We start from the raw sequence: 18,993 nt of genomic DNA, 5'->3' as shown, positions 1-18,993 counted from the left end.
GAAGATGACCCCAAGCTACCTAACCTCACAGGTGGGAGCAGGAGGAGGGCCAAGGGAGCCCGGCCAGAGAGTGACAGTAAAGGAGGGTGCAGGTGTGCCAATGAGGAGAATCTCCGTCTTACTGGCATTAAGGCAGAGATTGTTGCCGGCACACCCCTCCTGGATAGCAGACAGACAGTCAGAGATGAGAGAAGGAGAAGAGGTGGCAGAGGGGAGCCTGAAAACAAGCTGAGTGTCATCTGCATAGCACTGAAAGTTGGAGCAGAGAGCGCAATGCAGTGGGCGAGAAGTGCCAGGAATTGGTTGAACGGCCATGGAGAGAGGTTAGACACCCGGGCAACACCACAGGTAGAGAGTGAGATAGAGAAAAGGAAGGACCCAAGTTGGACCTGGGAGGGTCGATCGGAGAGGAACGAGGTCAGCCAGGCCAGGGCCTGATCGGTGATACCCAGGTTATCACAGAGACGATTGAGCAGGATGGCATGGTTGACCGTGTCAAATGCAATAGAGAGATCGAGTAAGAGGAGGAGAGAGGGGAGATTACAATCAAGGTTAGAGAGCAGGTCTTCACGGATGTTCAGGAGAGCAGTTTCCATGCTTCTGGCTGATCTGATGTCAGACTGATGGTCATGGAGACAACCAACAGATTCGGTGTGTGAAGATTAAGCTGGGAGATAGCCAGCTTTTCCAGGAGTTTGGCCAGGAAAGGAGTGATGGAGATCGGGCGATAGTTAGCCGGGCAGGAGGGGTCGACTGAGGGTTTCTTGAGAAGAGGGTGCACGAGAGTGCTTCAGGGGGGAAGGGAAGGCTCCAGTGGCGAAGAAGTGGTTGCAGAAGTCAGCCAGGGCAGGAGCAAGGGTGTCAATGTGGTGCTTGATGGTTTTGGAAGACCAGGGAAGAACCTGTTTTGACGAGACTTTCATAGATTGGACTTGTCAAGAAACCTCATCAGGGGAGAACAGAGGAAAGGAAGAGAAAGAGGGAGGAGAGGTGGCCACAGGGGGGCCAGAGGTAGAGGAGAGAGTAGAGGGAGGAGGAGGAGAGGACAAGAGGGTGGACAGAATGTCCTAGGCTTTAGAGATGAAATCAGAAGCCAGGGCCATGCAGAGGGCCTGGTAGGGGACAGGAGAGGTAGAGACTGCAGCAGGGTTGGCCAGCTCCTTGCAGATTTTAAAGAGTTCGGCCTAGTTGTTAGATGCAGCAGAGACATAGGCTTGGATCTCGTTTTAGTGCCGACAGAGAGACGATATTGCCTTTGGAGCAGGCAGCGGGCCAGTTTGTCAGAGGATGTGCAAGAAGCTAGCCATTTCCTCTCAGCCATCCTGCACTTGCGTTTAAAGGTGACAAGGTCAGAGTCATACCAAGAGTTGCACTTGGCTTTGGGCTTCAAGCGGACCCTCATGACAGGGGCAAGAACAACAAGAGTATCTGAGATAGAAGAGTGGAGCATGGAAAGGGCTGTGTCAGGATGTGAGTCAGCCAGAGGAGAAGGAGGGGGAGAGAAAGTGGCAGCGAAAGCCTCAACTGACACACGCTTCATGGGTCAGATGACCAAGAAGGTAGGTGGCAGTGCTGGAGTTTGCTTGGGCTGAGGGGTAGAGAGGGAGAGATGGGAGGAAAGAGGAACGTGACCACTCCAGGAGAGAGGGGTGGTGAAGGTGATAGAGAGGGGGAGGTCTGAGGAGTTCAGAGCATCCAGAGTGTTACCTGCAGAGTGAGTCGGGCCAGAGGGGAGAATAGAAAGAGAGAGAGAGTCGCAGAGGTCATGAAAGAGTCCAGAGGAGGAACAGGAAGCATCCAGGTGGATGTTAAAGTCTCCAAGAAGGAGGAGTTCAGTGGTCAAGGTCAGGAGGGAGCGGAGAGGTCCGCCCACTCAGAGTGGAAGAAGGTGATCTGACCAGGTGGCCGATAGATAGTACCCACGGTAAGAGAGTGGCCAGGAGAGAGAGAGAGCCTGCAGACAAGGCATTGGAAAGAGGAGTAGGCCTGCATAGGAATGACAGAGGCAGGAATCCACTCCGGGAAGACCTCCGAAACGGTTGGATCTGGGCACTGAGAGAATCTTGTAGCCATCAGGGAGGAGAGTGCCAAAGCTCGTGACAGAGCCATAGCTCTCAACCTTTTTTGTCAGCAAGGCGGGTGAAAACACCCGATTTTCTTTTTGGCGGGTGAGAGGCCCATAGAAGTGAATGGGCGTATGAGGGACTTGGCGGGTGATTCCACTGCTTTCAAGGCGGGTGACACCCGCCAAAAGCGGGTGAGTTGAGAGCTATGCTGTTGGCCGTGAACCATGTCTCGGTGAGACCGAGGACATCGAGATCAAGTTCTTCCAGGATGTGGCAGATTCAGAGGAGTGTTTGACAGCTGAGCGAGAGTTGAGAGTGGCAATATGGAGAAGGTTGCCAACCTTGAAAGACTTCTTGGGAGAGGTACAAATCAGAGGTATGCCCTGCGGAGGTGTAGAATGAGCCCGGGGGGGGCAGAAGAGGAAGGAGGAGAGGGCAAGGTAGCCAAGGAGGAGGCAGAGGGGGGAGGTAAGGAAGCCCAAGAAGGGAGAGAAGGGACAGCAGGAGAAGAAAGGAAATTGATGAGGCGTGGGAAGTGTCTATCAAAGAGGAGAAGGTTGGCCTGAGGACCTTGAACCAAGACGGTGCCATTCAGGTAAACATTAATGATGACCTTAGAGGAGTGGAAGGGGCACAGGAGGGCCTCCCACCGGGTGCCACCATTAATGGGAGAAGAAGAGAACGGAGAGAGCACAGAGACCATATGAAGAGTCCATAGGTTTGGCGAGGCAGCGACAAAGAGGATGTCGGTGAGGGTCTGTCTGGAGGAAGCACTAGTATAGGTGTCAGCGATAGAGAGGCCTGGGTTGGAGACCAGGATATCCTTTTTGAACTTCTTCCTACCAGACTTAGTGAGGAGAGGATAGTCGATAGAGAAGCAGTTTGAGAAGATCGGAGAAACAGAGAGGATCATGGAGTAGGTGGGGAAGTGGAGAGAGGAAGATGGGTGGAGGGGAAAGGTGGGGGGAAGACACTAGGAGAGGACATAAGGAGGGGTGCAAGCGGACAAGACATAAAGGGACAAGACAATAGTGGATGATTGACTAAGTAGACAAGAGCTCAGATGGAAGAACAGGCAGAAAACAAGGCAGTCCGGTAAGCGAATTAAGTTACCAGGGCATCAGGAACATAGCAGTCATTAAAATGAGAACCTAGAGGAGGATGGGGCATAGCAGAACACAGAACAATATACAAAAGAACAAAACAGTCGACAAATGTAAACCTAGAAGAAGGAAGAATGCAGCAGAACACAAAGCAATACAATGCAAAACAGGGCAGTCAGTGAGGAAGAGCAAAGGGGGCACGTGGGTGCGAGTTGAGTTGATAGACAGTTGATTGCAAAATCCTGAAGACTGTGCTAGCAAACAGACTCAAGAAAGTAATCCATTTTGACCAGACAGGGTATGTCCCCGGGCACAACACTTCGTGGAACCTGCGGAGACTACACCACGTCATAGACAGCACAAATCAAAGGAAGGGTGATTACGCAATAGCCTCGCTAGACGTGGTGAAAGCCTTAGACTTGGTCTAATGGGACTGGCTACTGGCGGCCCTGGAACGCTTCGCAGTAGGGGAAGCCTATCTGAAATGGGTAAAACTGATCTACACGCAACCCATGACGAGAGTTAGAACTGGCAGACAGGTCTCGAGCCATGGGAGGATCATAGGGGCACCAAGCAGGGCCGCCCACTGTCCCTGATGCAGTATATTCTGGCACTGGAACCATTGGCTGTGTTCCTCAGGGAAGAGTACAAAGAGGACGGGATAGAGATAGACGGGGCAGTACACTTGTTTTCACTATATACAGACAACATGTTATTATGCATAAGCCGTCCTGAGGACAACTTGCTGCACCTCTTAGATATTATCGACCACTTCACCACTCTCTCTGGGATCAGGATACACTGCAGGAAATACTGTTTGTTCCTGCTGACTCAGAGAGACACAATTACTGCACCTAGGCTTACAATGGAGGACTGCCACATTCTGATATTTGGGCATCAATGTGTAGCACAAACCTGAATACATGCACAAAGATAACACAATGAGGGCCCTAGAAGGGGTGCAGAACTCAATGAGGTTCTGGGAAAGACTGGTGCCGGGCTGAAGATGGTAGTACACCTCTGCCTCTTATATCACTTTATCAATATCCCCTACAATATACCTAAAGCCTTTTTACAACAAACTGATACGATAATCAGATCATTCCTGAGGGAAGGCAAGAGGAACAGGATCACCCTGAACACCCTGCATAGGGAACACAAGTAGAGTGGGATAAGAGTGCCCCTGGCAGGGCAGCTGCAATTTGTGGTAACCTGGCTGGGAGACAAGGCTTCACTAGACACTACATTACTGCAGCAAATGCTGACACAACATTTCCTAAAAGAAATCCTATATCCTATAGACGAGAGACACACAACTAACCAGACCCTGTGGCCTCCTTACACTTGGAAGAGAAGTACGGCATAGAGCATGGACATTACTGGGGACGCGGGAACCCTGCTCAGTACATGTCCCCCTGATAGGAGTCATCAGAGAAAACCTGGGTGCGGTGGGACAATACAGGAAACACTGTGAGAGCAAAGGGGTGGCCACAGTGGGAGACCTGATGAGAGATGATGGAATTATTGATTTTCACAGCCTGGTCAGCGAAAATGGCATTCATGAAGGCCAACTCCTCCTTTACTCACGAATGACTTGATTAGGAGGAAATAAGGAAACCCGCAAGCGAGCATTGTGACAAGTGACGCACTGGACACCATGTACGAAGCATCGGAAGGAGGGCACATGGTCTTCAGGCTGTATGACGTGCTCCTCGAAAGCTTAGGCACGAAAAGCCTGATAGTGCAAGGCAAACAAGAAACGGATATAGGAAGGGCGTTCACAGACGCAGAATGGGAGAGGGGAATGGCATACACCAAGCAGATCTCTAGGAACGTCAGATTTAAAATGACCCAACCGTATGTAACACATCGGGCATATATGACCCCGCATAGATTATCTTATATAACGGGGCAGGGGAGACAAGGTTTGCCCAAGGTAGCACGGAAGGGAGTTGACATGAAGCACATGTTCTGGACGTGCCCGCAGATTCGGGAATTCTGGGGGGCAGTGATGGGGAGGGCAGAGAAGGGAGGCATCCAAATGCACTTGTGGCCCCCCGAATTCTGCTTGCTAGGGCTGTTTCCCAGAGGCAAAGGGCAAAACGTGCACACCGCCAAAATGAAAGATCTGATCTGCATATTAGCAAAACACAGGATAGCTATGGCCTGGAAAGTGGCGCAGGGTCCAAGGTTGAGGCCTGGTGGGCAGACTTGCAAAGATAGTCATTGGCGGAGACTGCATCATGGCACAGGGCTCTTAGGAGAGGAGTACACGAGAGGAGCGCAGGGGTGGAGGCCCGGAATGCACTGACACCAAGTATGCTCGCCCCTGACAAGAGCACACCAGGTGGGGAGGAACACGGCGAGACAAGGAGTACTCAGGGAGGTGGCACCTCTGAGCAAGGGGTTTTCTTGTAAAGACTCGCAAGAGTTGCAGAGAATAAAGGAGTAGTGGAATAGAGAGAGAGGTGGGAAACAAGACCATGGAGCACTACATTGTTTAACAACTCTACACTTGATATATGCCCACAAAACTGTAAGGATACAATTGTACCTATCCCAGTAATGCCATAACTGTACCCGTCTATGTTTGTTTATTATTGTGGAAACAAAAACAAATTATTTTTTTTAAAACTCAGGATTATTACAAAGTTTGACATGGACCCTTGTATTCCACGATAAAACTGAGAAGTTACTCAAGGAAACTGATTCCTAAAGACCAGTTCCCTTATCTCCTGGGCGCTTGTTTTTTTGGGACAGAGTTTGTGCTAGCCACGACGAATCATCCAAGAGCTTGCACAAATTGGATTAATCTTTTAAAATTTGCACAGTATGTTCCACCGCAGCACAGTCTCCACATGGGATTTTCAATGTTTCCCCCCTTCCATCGGAACTACTTCTTCCTGGTTGGGGGAAATCCTGTTCCGATGGGGAAGTTTAGAGTCTGTAAAAGACGAGAGGCTGTATCCCATTTGTTTTCATGCCTCTACTTTGTTTAAAAGTATCTTTGCCACCATTCTAGATGCCATTTTTTTTATTGACATTTTTATTGATGATCAATATGTGCAGGGAAAAATACTAATAGTGCGTTACATTAACTGAACAGTGCAGATGAGTGATCAAGGTTTTTCCCTTTTTTCTACCCCTCTCCCCATTACCCTCCCCATCCCTCTCATTCCTTTCCCTCGCGCACATAAAAAGCATCAGAAATAACAGCAAGCAGTTAGCTCACGGCACGTTTGCCTTTTCCGTTTATCTAGTCACATTGTTCTGGGCTACGGCTCGGCCACCGGTTAGCTGCATTGGCAATCAAGCAAAAACGACTTTTCTGGGGTTTAAAGGGCAACATCGTTCATCACCTTTGACCGTAGAGGCTTCGGGCCCCTTATTTATTTGTTTACCAGTATTCAAGAAATGGGAGCCACATAACATCAATGTGCGAGTGTGATTTCATTAGCGATGTAGTTAGGCTTTCCATGTCATATATCTCCTTAGCCTTGCGTAACCATTCCTTTTTTGATGGTAGCTCACAACCCTTCTAGCTTATCGTTAGGCCGCCAGGAGCAAATTTCTGGGGGGATGGGGTAGGACTAAATATTGATCTTCCACCAGCTCAACCCCAGACAGTACCAGGAGTGGGGTCACTGTCCTATCTATACCCTCTATATCATGGATCCAGCCCAAGATCTCCTTCCAGTAGGTTTGAGCCCTCGGACACTCCCACCATTGGTGCCAATAGTCGCCTATCTGCGTGCAGTCTCGCCAACAGTGTGGGTTTATTCCGAGATACATTTTTGCCATTCTTTGAAAGGTAAAGTGCCATTGCATGAGCAGCTTACAATTATGCATTTTATATTGGACCAATATGGAGGAATTCCAAACTGCTTTGTATATCACAGCCCATCCCTCATGGTTGTCCTCCCAGCCCAGATCTTTTTCCCATCAGGTTTGTGTCTGTGGAGTTGATAGGTGCCCTCTCTCCAGTAGGGCGCTATAGAGCTTTGCGATCAACCCTCTAGTGCCCCTGTGCGTATTGAGAAAGTTTTCAAAAGGGGTGGGTTTTCTCTGGGGCTGTCCATCCCACTGTGGGTCTGTAAGTGTGCCCTTCAACTGCAAATATAACAGAGGCTGTATCTGCTGGTCATGTTGGGCTTTTTCCAAATCTTTGCTAGACAGAAAGTTCCTCTCCCACCACATCTGCCCCACTCTGACCAGCCCTGCTTCGTATTGTGGCTGGAATTGAATTGGGTTTGCTATGGGGTCTCTGATTGCAGGAGCCCAAATACAGCTTAGGAGAGAAGGCCATGTAGTAACCCCACTCATGTCTGCTTTCTTTTTCCAGAGGACCCAAAATGCTGCAAGTATCCGGTGTTCACGCACCCTTTGCGGAAGACATTTCTGGGGGACCAAAAGCCACTCACCCACTGTGACTGGCGCATAGTACCCGTTTTCTAACTGCACCCATTGCTTGTCAGCAGATTCCCTTAAATGGTCTAAGAGCACACAGAGTTGTGCGGCCCTATAGTACTCGTACATGTCTGGATATGCCATGCCTCCCTTGCTCTTTGGAAGAATCAATGTTTTGAAGGCGACCTAGGTTTCTTTTCCTTCCCACAATAAAATGTAATAAGGCACGTTTAATCTTGGAGTGAAAGGAGTGTGGGAGAATCACTGAGAGGGATCGAAACAAGAAAAGAAGTCTTGGGAGCACATTCATTTGAACCTTTCTGCCCATGAGAGCTTTAGTTTTCTCCATTTATGGATATCTTATTTGATCGCTGTCCACAGCGGGGTGAAGTTTGCATGACATATCTATTGGTTATGGTGACCCCTAGGCATCTGATATTGTCAGGCCTTTGTTTAAGATCCCAGAAGTTTGGGAGGTCATCTGGGGGAGAGCCGTCTACTTTCAGAGGTAGTGTCAGGGGCAAACAAGCAAAAAGACAGAAAAAGCCAGCAAAACCCAGGAGAATAGCAGTAAATTTAACCCATCTAACTGACATTAAACCTGCAAAAGCCTTTAACTCCATGTTGGTGGGCATACAGCCTTATAGAAGACTGCTTTGCTCTCTGTGCAGGAGAAAAGCGCATCAAAACTACTTTACCCAGCATGCCTTGGGAACCCAGGATTCAAAGAGGCCAGATCGGGTGGGGCACACCAACGCGCATGCGCATGTCCCCAGGCACAGGGCTTGTGTTTGAGATTCCGACCGAGGAGGACGCATGTCAAGCAGCCCAGCTCCACCGGAGTAGTGATCTGGCCCCTTGCATACTACAGATAAGTACCGTCGCGCCCTGCGCATGCCAAAGGGACCGTGGAAACGCGCAGGGGGCCACAGCCAGCCCACCCCAAGCGCCTGCGCCTAAATTGCAGCTAAGTTAACATGCTGGAATATTTAACCCTTACTTTCCTGTCACCAATACTAACAGCATTCTGCAATAGCTGATTTCAGTCCGCATTGCATTTAACAGTCGGGTGTTTCCCGTCTCGTGTAATAGATAAACCAGGCGCATGAGACGGAAAACAAATGCATTCAGTTTATGTTCAAGCCACCTGCGACAACGCACAAGTTGACTACTGTATATGATTGCATGGTTCTTGAAACAGAAAGCAACATGCAGCAACCATGTTAAAAGCCCTAAAGGTTATGGCATGTTAAAGTAACTTGTCATAAAGAGCTATGTGCAGCAGCGCACGTTACAAGAAACAAGTCTAAGGCCCTCATTACGACCCTGGCGGAAAGCGACTGACCGGAGCGCCACAGCGTAAATAGCGTTTCCGCCATTGCACGAAGGAGCAAAGTGCGGCCCATTCCGACCCATCGGGCACGAGCACCACGCCACGGCGGAAGTGCAAAGTCCGCGATGGCGGAAATGACCCCAAAACGGCCCACACCGCCGCCGTACGGCGCCCTAGGTGCAATACCGCCACCCCTCTTAGCGGTCACCGCAGTGTGCGCCTACCGGAAAGTACGGTGACCGGAAATATACGGAAACGGAAGTTAAAACATGGGCCCGGAACGGGAAACATCCCGGCGTACACCTATAAAAACACTAAAACCACACAACCACTAAAATCACTACCCTGAAACACACCCCAACCCGTCAACCACCCTAGCGAAACCAAGAAAAATGGGAAAAGTAGCGAAGAAAGCGTGCGACCGCAAGCGGCAGGTCCACTTCTCCCGTGAGGAACTCACCGTGCTAACAGAGACCCTCCAGGAGAATGCTGCCGTCGTCTTCTGCACGCAAATGACCAGGACGGCACTTGCAAACAAGAAGGCCATATGGGCTCTGGTGGCACAGCGGGTAAGTGCGGTGGGGACCGCACCCCGCAGCAATGCCGCAAGCGATGGGACGACCTGCGGATACGCGTCCGCAGCATACTCTCTGCCAACCACAACATTGCCACAGCCACCGGGGAAGGTCCTGAATCACCCATCAAGTTGACCCCCTGGGAAGAAATCTGTGCCTCCACCATCGGAATGGAGAGCATAGAGGGAGTCGGAGGGATGGAGAAAGGAGTGCAGACATCCGAAGATTCAGGTAGGTGGGCCAGATAAAACAATGCCAAATCCACACAGTCCATCCATGTGAAGTACCATGCGTCCACATAGTGCAACAGAAACACATGTCCAGGAGAACGTCCACACACATCGGCCTGATAGCGCACGTTAAAACCCACAATAAATACATAAATAATTAAAAACCCCTAATACACGCACTACACGTGCAGCAGGCACACCCTAACTGCAGGCTGCCAAACAACTGCACCCTCACTCCACACACAAATCAAAGCACCTCCAAGGCCCCGACCCAAATCACCCTCAGGTACCACCCCAAAGCATGTGATACAATGCCATTCCAATTCCCACAGACCCATCAATAACCCTCGCCCTCCTTTACTCCACCACAGGGTCCGATCCAAACGACGAGCTACAGGACACCCCTACCAGCACACCTGCAAAGAGGGCCAAGACCAATGGGCAGAGACCCTCCACCTCAGCTGCACGCATCAAGACACGGCAGCAGCACAAATCAGGTGGCAGCACAGAGGAGGGAACATCAACAGGCACCCCAGCAGCCAGCATGCCCACAACACCACCACCACAGGTCCCCCCAATGGATGCCACAGAAGGCACTGCCTCTGGTGGCAGCAGCACCATAGGTGACACCCCATTGATGGCAGCATGCTCCGACACAGAAAACGGGGATGCCGAAGTCAGATCCATCCATGACCTGTCCCAATCCCCCTGTCTGTCCCATCCCGTACAACATGAGGATACCACGCAGGGGCACCCACAAGACGACGACTGGCCATCCCCCACAAGCCCTGTGGCAAGGCAACATGAGGACAACATCCCCTCTGTGACACCCCCGCAAATGGCCATGGCCCAGCAGAGGCAACAGTCCCTCGACCAGTTGATCGAACAACAGCAGCAACTGGCCACACTCCTCAAGGACCATGCCGATGAATGTGGGGGCACTAAGGCAGACATAGAAACATCAACTGAGACACTTAGGGCAGAAATGGAGAGAGGTACAGAGACGCTAAGGGCACAAATTGAGAGAAGCACCGAGAGCCTGAGGGGGGAACTGCATGCGACGTCCAAAGACGTATGTGCCGAACTTGCCGCAGTGCGCCGTGTGCTCACTGAGCTCTCGCAAACCCTTAGGGACATGCATGGACGTGAGCAGGCAGACACATCATCCGTTGCAAGTTCCGTCCAGGGCAGCCCCCAACGTAGATCTGGAAGGAACCTGCGCTCCACAGGCAGGGGTGCCCCTGATACCCGCAGAGGGGGCTTGCAATAGCGACAGCCCACTGACAATGAGCATCTTTGGACACTGGTGTTCGGGGGGGAGGTAGGAGGGTGGAGGGGGTGTGTTGGGCTCACTTGGGTGGCGGGTCGATAGGGTGTTCAACATGACATCACATATGCCATAAAAAGTGCACGATAAACCAATGAGATGTGTGGACATTGATCTTTGTGTACTAGGCCATCATAGGCGTAGAGTCCATATTGTGCATGTCCCAGACACACGCAGTGCCACGAGTCCCGTGTCCATGTATCAGCCACCAGGCGTGAGTGCTAGAAGCATACATCAATGAGATGCTGACGAATGTCACGGGCCTCCGGTGCCTCGCAGACTCCATGAGGTGCTGCCACAGCCCCACCCTCATCATGACCATCATCAGGTGCTTGCAGTTCTGCGTCAGGGGGCATGGGCACATTTCTACGTACGCACATGTTGTGGAGCATGACACATGCCATGACCATCTTTGCAACCTTCTCATGGCGGTACAGGAGTGCCCCGCCAGACCTGCTGAGGCAGCGGAAACGGCCCTTCAGTAGGCCGAATGCCTGTTCTATGACTACACGGGTACGTGAGTGGGCATGGTTGTAGTCCTCCTCATGCTGGTCCCGTGGGTTCCGGACTGGTGTGAGGAGCCATCTCTTCAGTGGATATCCAGCATCACCTGTATGTGGACGAGAAACGTATGATGTGGAATGCCATTGATACGTACGCACCCCCCCCCTTCCTGCCAGGTCATTGCGAATTCACATACCCCACATCATCATGCATGTAATGAGACTCACCGAGTAGCCAGGATCTGTTCCCTGCGTGTCGCTCCATGTAGCGTGGTATTGTAGAGTTCCTCAAGACCATAGAATCATGGGTTGATCCAGGGAATCGGGCACAACAATGTGTAATGATCCTGTTGGAGTCACACACCATTTGTACATTCAGGGAATGAAATTGTTTTCGGTTGCGGTACTGGGCCTCCATGGCATGTGGGACGACCAATTCAACATGGGTGCAGTCGATGGCACCAATGCAACCCGGTATGCATGGAATCGCACTTTTGTGTTGGTAATTTCCTGCTCCGAGCGTGGTAGAGAGATGTAGTCGTCTGCGTGCTGCAGGAGGGCATCGAGCACTTGCAATAGTGTCCGTGAGAACAGTGGCTGAGAAATGCCATGCAACTGCCCGACTGTGTGCTGGTAGGTGCCTGTGGCCAGGAAGTGGAGTACAGACACCACCTTCAGTAGGGGTGGGATGGCGGTTGGGCTATCTATCATGCTGACAAGGTCAGCCTGTGTCATGTCCACAATGGCGGCTATGGTGTCCCGGTCCAGACGGTAGAGGGTGTGGATCTGCTCATCAGTGAGGTTGAACGGATGTGCTCGGAGGCGTGGTATTGCGGGCTGCCTGCGTGGTGGTAGTGGCTGTGCTGGTGGGCCTTGCTGGCCCTGCCTTGGCCTCCTCCTCCTCCTGCGTCTCCTCCGTGCGGCTGGTTGTAGTTGGTGTTCGTCTTCTTCTTGGAGTCGGAGCACTTGCAGTGCTATCAGGTCCCCCAGGGCCAACATCGCGAGTCCTGCCGGTAGCATTTCGGTGTGGTTGTGGGAGGAGACTGGCTGTGCAATTTATGTGTTTCCAGGCTGTATGGCCTCCACCTGTGGTGATTAATTCCACCTGTGCAAACTGCTCTCCCCTTTGGCCGAGCACGTCCCGCGCACAACGCTGCAATTCGGGGAATGGTATCTTGCTATTGCAATCATGTATTTGTACCCGATGGCCGTGTAAGATTGGTTGATATGTTCATTCTGCTGTGGTCCCATTGTTTCCCATACTATCTGTGCAGTCGCGAACAGACTTGTGAAGGGTCAGTGGAACGTAGTACTCGAGTAACGGTGGGCCCTCATGCATCACTGTACCGAGTTGCAACGACGGGCGGGGCGTCCCATTTGTGGGTGAAGGCAGTTGCCATTTTCACACACAGCCGCACTCGATGGAATAATTAGTGATTTCAAACGGCCACAGATGCCTTTTCGACGTGATGTTGCAAATGAGGAATTCGAAGGGCGGCGCTTTCGGTTTCCAGCTAGCGGCGAGGAGATGCCCACAGGTCTGACTGCAAATGTAACGTTCTATTGTTCAATGTCCTTGAGACAGGGCCCATGGCGAGGGAGCAATGATTGATATGAATAGTTTGGGATGCGCAATAGCTACGTGGGCGATGAGGCCGACCGTTCCCAAATACATGTTACTTCACAACACTGGAATTACGGGCTGGGGCACTGTGGATTTAGCAGGCTGCATAACGCACAGACTCAATGGATGTTTCTAATGTTATGTGAGTAATTATTCAGGCGTTTTGATCCCGGGATGAGGGAATGATGAATGGATGCATGGGCAGGTGATTTGATACAGAGTTTGCCATGTACAGGGCTTCTTGGGATCTATCCGCCTCCCCTACGCTATGTGATGCAGGGCTGCCATAGTGGGACCATCGTCTATCTGGCCTTGTTGAGCCCTCCCTGTCTCGAGGCGCCCTCAGACACTTTTGTCCATGCACGTTAACATTCCCATCTGATGGATTCTGTTTTGACAGACGCATGCACAGGTACACTCGTTTGTGATGGTGTGTTTGCACCTCGATATAGATGGTTATGAGTCGCAAGTGGTTTTGGGGTGGTGATGATCCTTTTGAGTGGGCTAGCATGCATATGGCTGTGGATTTCGTGTGATCATTGAAGTGAGTTGTTCGAATGTAGTTCTGATGGCCATTCTGTTCTTGTTCTTTTCTTTTGGTTGACAGGTATCTCCTCCCCTTTTGCCACTGCCATCTGTATGCCACTCCTGCAGATGGATTTTACTCCCGACACCTGCTGCTTCGTGTTAATCAGTGGAGCAGCATTACGATCTTATGGGACGATCGCCAATGGCCCACATGCCCTTACGCAGTACTGGTGGCTCGGAGCAACATTTCGGCCTTTCAGCTGGACTAGTGCCTCCCCATTGGGTCGGCCCTGCGGTTCTGTGCGCTTCCATGTTGCCTTTTCGTACGTGAATGTGGCTCTGTGTACCATGGGGGAACAGGGCGACACACAGGTAGTGGCTGGTCATTTCTTGCGGATGCAGCCCACAATGGTGATTAGTGTTTTGGAGTTCATGGCCTGATGGCTGTATGGGCTTGGTGACTTTGATGTGCATAAAATTTCTATTCTGATTTGGCCCGTGTAGCGTTTTTCTTTGCAAGTGATGTGGCATATGCCTATTTGGGGGGCGATGTATTGTGAGGAGATCTGCATTGGGTTCCAGCTTCGGGGTTTAGTTGCGTGGTACTGTGCTGGGCGCGTTTGCCTACGAAGCCCAGTGAGGTCAGGGATGGGGGCTGCCAATATGACTGTTTGAATGTTGTCATGCTCAGGGGCGGGGGATTGGGTTTTGTGTAACAGATGCCGGTCAGCCAGGTGGACTGGTGGAATGATGTGATTTTCGGAATATTGCTGGTCACAGGTGCCTGTGTTTGCGTGCGTTTCTTGGTGGGGGACTGTGGTCATGTCCATTGGGATGGCTTCTGTATTCGTGCCATCTGTGCCCTGCAGCTCCCATTGGCCCCTCTTGTGTTTCTTTTGTTCGTTGCCATGCATGGGTGACTTGTACATTTCAATGGTTGCATTGTGACTTCATTGCACCTACGGGGAGTTGTACTTTGTGGGCAGGGAGCGGTGTACAGGCACTCAGTGGGGCCGTTTACGGTTGATTCGCGATGCCGTACTTCTCGCCATGGCGGAATGGTACATTACGCCATGCCTGATGGCGTTAGGTACATGTCCGCTAGGGTCGGAATTGGCGTACCCTTGCGCCATGGTGGTGTTTGCGGTTTGGCATGGCGCGCGCGCGCGTGCTTGGTGCAGTTAGCGTTGGCGTTCACTACGGTGTCGCTAATGGCTTCGTACTTTGCGGTGACGGGTCATAGTCGCACCGAGCGCTATTCGATGGCGGTATTGCATTTCCGCCATCGTTTTCCCCTTTCCGCCAGGGTCGTAATGAGGGCCTAAGTGTGATTATGTGAGAGTGGCATGAGGAGTGAATGACCACGGACCTATGGAGTTCAGCACACACTAATGCTGTTGCTCTTTTTTGAGCATGAACCTGCTCCTATGAGCATCTCACGTGCCGCAGGACTTGACAGACCTTTGCAGGAGACAACAGGGGACCACTTCTCAGATATCAGACTCCCTAAAAGCTAAGTGTGCATGCCTGCTTATGTAACCACACTAGTGGTGTTGACTGGTCCTTGTGTACACAAACGGCTTACTGTTAAGGATGTGCATGCATGGGGGTTGTACGTAGAAGGGGCATTGTAGAGGTATCGAACAACGCTTTGCAGAAGCTGGACCAGAAGTGTGCAAGAATCTGACCCTTTCCTAAAATCCCCCAGTCCTATCCATTACCTCTCCGTGACCCTTTTCCCAGTTTCCCTAAATCCCCCATACCCATCCAACCATCGATACCCAAACCCTCCTTCCCTGCTGTGGTCAAGGGAACCTGTGAAAGCTGTGTCTTGGAGGTCCCAAGAACATTGTTGTGGTGGTTGGTTCGTGTCACTCATACGCCTTGAAGCTGTGAACCGCGACAGGTAGGACCATCGTTTTATTTCTATTGATCCGGAAACCTGAGTGAAGCCCATATGCTTCCACTGTGACGAGGAGCACCGGAATTGACCGGGGGTGGTTGTGTGAGATAGACTAGAATGTCAACGGCAAACAGCACCAGCTTGTATTCTTTCCCAAACATTGTAATCCCTGTGATTGGGCAATCCATTCAAATTGACTGGGCTAAAGGGTCCATTACTAGTGCAAATATCAGAGGTGATAAATTGCAGCCCTGCCTGGTTCCCCGGCTCAGTGCGAAGGACAGCGATGCCACCCCGTTTACTACTACCTTGTGCTTGTGCTACTGTGATCACGCGCAGACCCAGATTCACCTTCTTTAGGACTTGTAACATAAACAGCCACTCCACCCTGTCAAATGCTTTCTCTGCGTCCACCGAGACTAGGGTGGGGTCAGCGTCCTGAGGGCCGATTGACGCAGTTAAATTTAGGGTCTTGCAAATGTTATCTTAGCCTTGTCTATCTATTATGTAACCAACTTGGTTGTTGTGTATGAGCTTTGGTAGAACCCTGCCTAGCTTGTTGGCGAGTGCTATGCTAGCATAGATTTTAGCATCAATGTACAACAGGGAGATCGGCCGGTAGGAGCCACACTCAAGTTTGCCTCACCCGTCCTTTGGGAGAACTATGAAGCCATCTTGCCCTGATGCAGACCCCGCTTTCAGTCTTGAGATTGCTGCACTCGCTTCTAGAACTATTGGGGCCCCCAACTTATCGCTGTCTGAGGGTTCCAGCGTTTGTACCTTAGAGGATTCTATGAATTTGTCTATGCTACCTTAAGTGGCTTCACAGTCAGAGGAGTATAGCTGTTTGTGAAACTGGGCGAAGCGGGTCGTGATTTTGGTAGGATCATCCACCACTGCCCCCTGTGTGTTTCTAATTTTGTAGACCGCTCTCTCGACTCTTTGCCCTCTCAGTTTAGCCCCTAATAACATGTGTGCTTTGTCCCCTTTTTCTAAAATCTTTGCTTGACGTGTCGGAGGTGTGTCAATGCCATCCCACTCCAGACATCTTTGAGCTCTGCCCCCAGCTCTTTTATGTCTACTAGCTTTTTGACAGCGTCTCCCACCCATCCCGACAGGTCTGCCTCTCTGCGTCTTATTTCTTCCCTTAAATTGGCCTCCCTCCTAAGTCTGGGCTTCTTGACCAATGTCCTCTGTGCGATTAGGAGCCCCCTTGACGGTTCCCATACTGTGGTTCGAGATGGTTCCTCTATGTTGTTGCGCTCAAACAACTCCCTAATCTCGACATCTAGTGAGTCCCTATATCCCCTGTCTTTGAAGAGAGTGCCATTGCAAATCCATTGTTTATCTCTTTTGGTGCTCAGGCCTAAGTCAAGATTCACTGTGCTCATGTCGTGGTCTGACCATCCCACTAGTTCAATGTCTGCCACCTGGATGGTGTACTCCTGTGCTGCTTCCACGAAAATATAGTCTATACCGGTGAATGTCTTGTGTAGGGTAGAGAAAATATGTTGGTTCTTGCTTGTGGGTTACGGGATCTCCACGTATCTACCAGAAAGTGGTCCTACGTGAGAATCCGGAATCGCTCTTTTCCCTGGGGCAGTGTGGCCCCCTTCCTTTATGAGACCAAATCAAGTGCCAGGTCCATAACCATATTAAAGTCCCCCCGCAAATCAGATCCCCAGTCCTGCATTTTTCTAAGAACGCAAAGAGATCCCTGCTGAAAGCAATTTGTTGGGTGCTCGGCGCATATACTGTACACAATGTGACCGCTCTTGATCGAATGGTGCAATTTATTGCAAGAAATCTCCCATCCGGAATCCTGTGTGCCTGCGTGATTTGTAGCCTCACTGTTGCCCGATACAGGAGGCCTACCACTCCCTTTTTGACCGGTCCCGATGCCCACAGAGCTCCTCCTAAGTGTCTGCCCGTTAACAGGGTCTCCCCTCCACTCTTAAACTTGAGTACATCTATACTGGACTGATTAAACCCCCTCATTAGCATCAATCTTTTTTGGGGAGAATTAAGGCCTTTCACATTTAGTGACCCAAATCTCACTGGCTTATCTGCCATGCCTCCCCCTTACAGGTTATCTCATGAGCTGGCATGCCTTTAACCCCTGCGTGCCCATGTTGCCTTCTGTTTTGCTGGGACTCTGCGCTTGAGACCCCTCCCATGAGGTGCCACCCGTATGCTGTGTTTCGTGCTGTGACAAGACAAAATGCAGCGTACTGAAGTTTATTTGTAATTCGCTCGCTCTCTTCTCCCCCACCACCCTCTTGAGAGCCCCCTTTTCTCTCCCCCCTGACTATTAAGTGAAGAGGGCATCCCCCGTCATTGGAGATGCCCTAGAAAAAACAATAGGGCCACACAACAGAGGACTTAACCTTAAACTTCAACATGCTTACTCGCCGTCAGCGCTGGTTCTCAACATTCAACTGTTAGGGAGAATTCTCAATAAATGGCTGATTCCCCTTACCCAATGAGTCCCTCAGCAGCTTTGCTGGATTTCTAGGGTTTATTTTTGTTCACCTGGTAAGACTGTGAGCCTAGTTCCCACTCTTACATGTGTTTTGCTGTGTGCGTTTTCACTGTGGGATCTTGGGCACTGGAGCCTCACCTACTCCATGTGCACCACTTTTTGTGTGTGTTACACAGCACCTTCAGTGCAGTGACACAGGGTTGTCTTTGAGACTTCCCCCTGACTCCATTTTTCTGGGGCTGACTACTGTCCCCCAGAAACATGTAAAGTTGCCATTAACTTTATGTAGTCACTTTAAATTGCAGACCCAGTACACCCCATTTTACATGGAGTACTAGAAAGGGTTAATTCCTATCCCTTTTTGTCTGTGCCTCTTGGAGCCTTGTTTCGCTACCTTAACATTAAGACTTGGCTGGTGGCAGTGGTATCTACCCTAATTTTTCTCCCACATTTATATTATATAAACGTGGTATTGTTTTAGGCTATTATATTAGCCTTGAACATAAACCCGCTTGACCAAATACATTTTATTTTGGTTCTGGCTGCGTTTATTTGCCATTTTTTTTTGGTAAATTCTTTCTCGTGTTTTACTCTGCGTGCCAAACCAGGGAATGATTCCTTTGTTCGCTGTCTTTTCGCGGGCTTCTGCACAGAAGCCCTCCTTAAGGCACCTGATAGTCTAGGTAGGCAGGATGTGAGGGAGGGATCTTCGGACCCCTGCCATGGGTTGCCTTAGTAACCCAAGTCGCACTCTTGTCTTATTGGCTAAGGGGACTGGCCTTGCCAGGCCAGCCACCCTGCTGTGTGATTGACAGCCAGGCTGTATGAATGGGGGAAAACTGCATAAAAAGCAGGTCTCTGGGACTGAAAAGACAGAGTTGCCACTGGAACGAAAGAACCAACGAGGCACTG

This window comes from Ambystoma mexicanum, chromosome 8 (genome assembly GCF_040938575.1).
Source record: "Ambystoma mexicanum isolate Mex_15411 chromosome 8, UKY_AmexF1_1, whole genome shotgun sequence".
NCBI lineage: Eukaryota > Metazoa > Chordata > Amphibia > Caudata > Ambystomatidae > Ambystoma > Ambystoma mexicanum.
The sequence above is the reverse complement of the archived record's forward strand: the minus strand, read 5'-3'. Positions refer to the sequence as shown.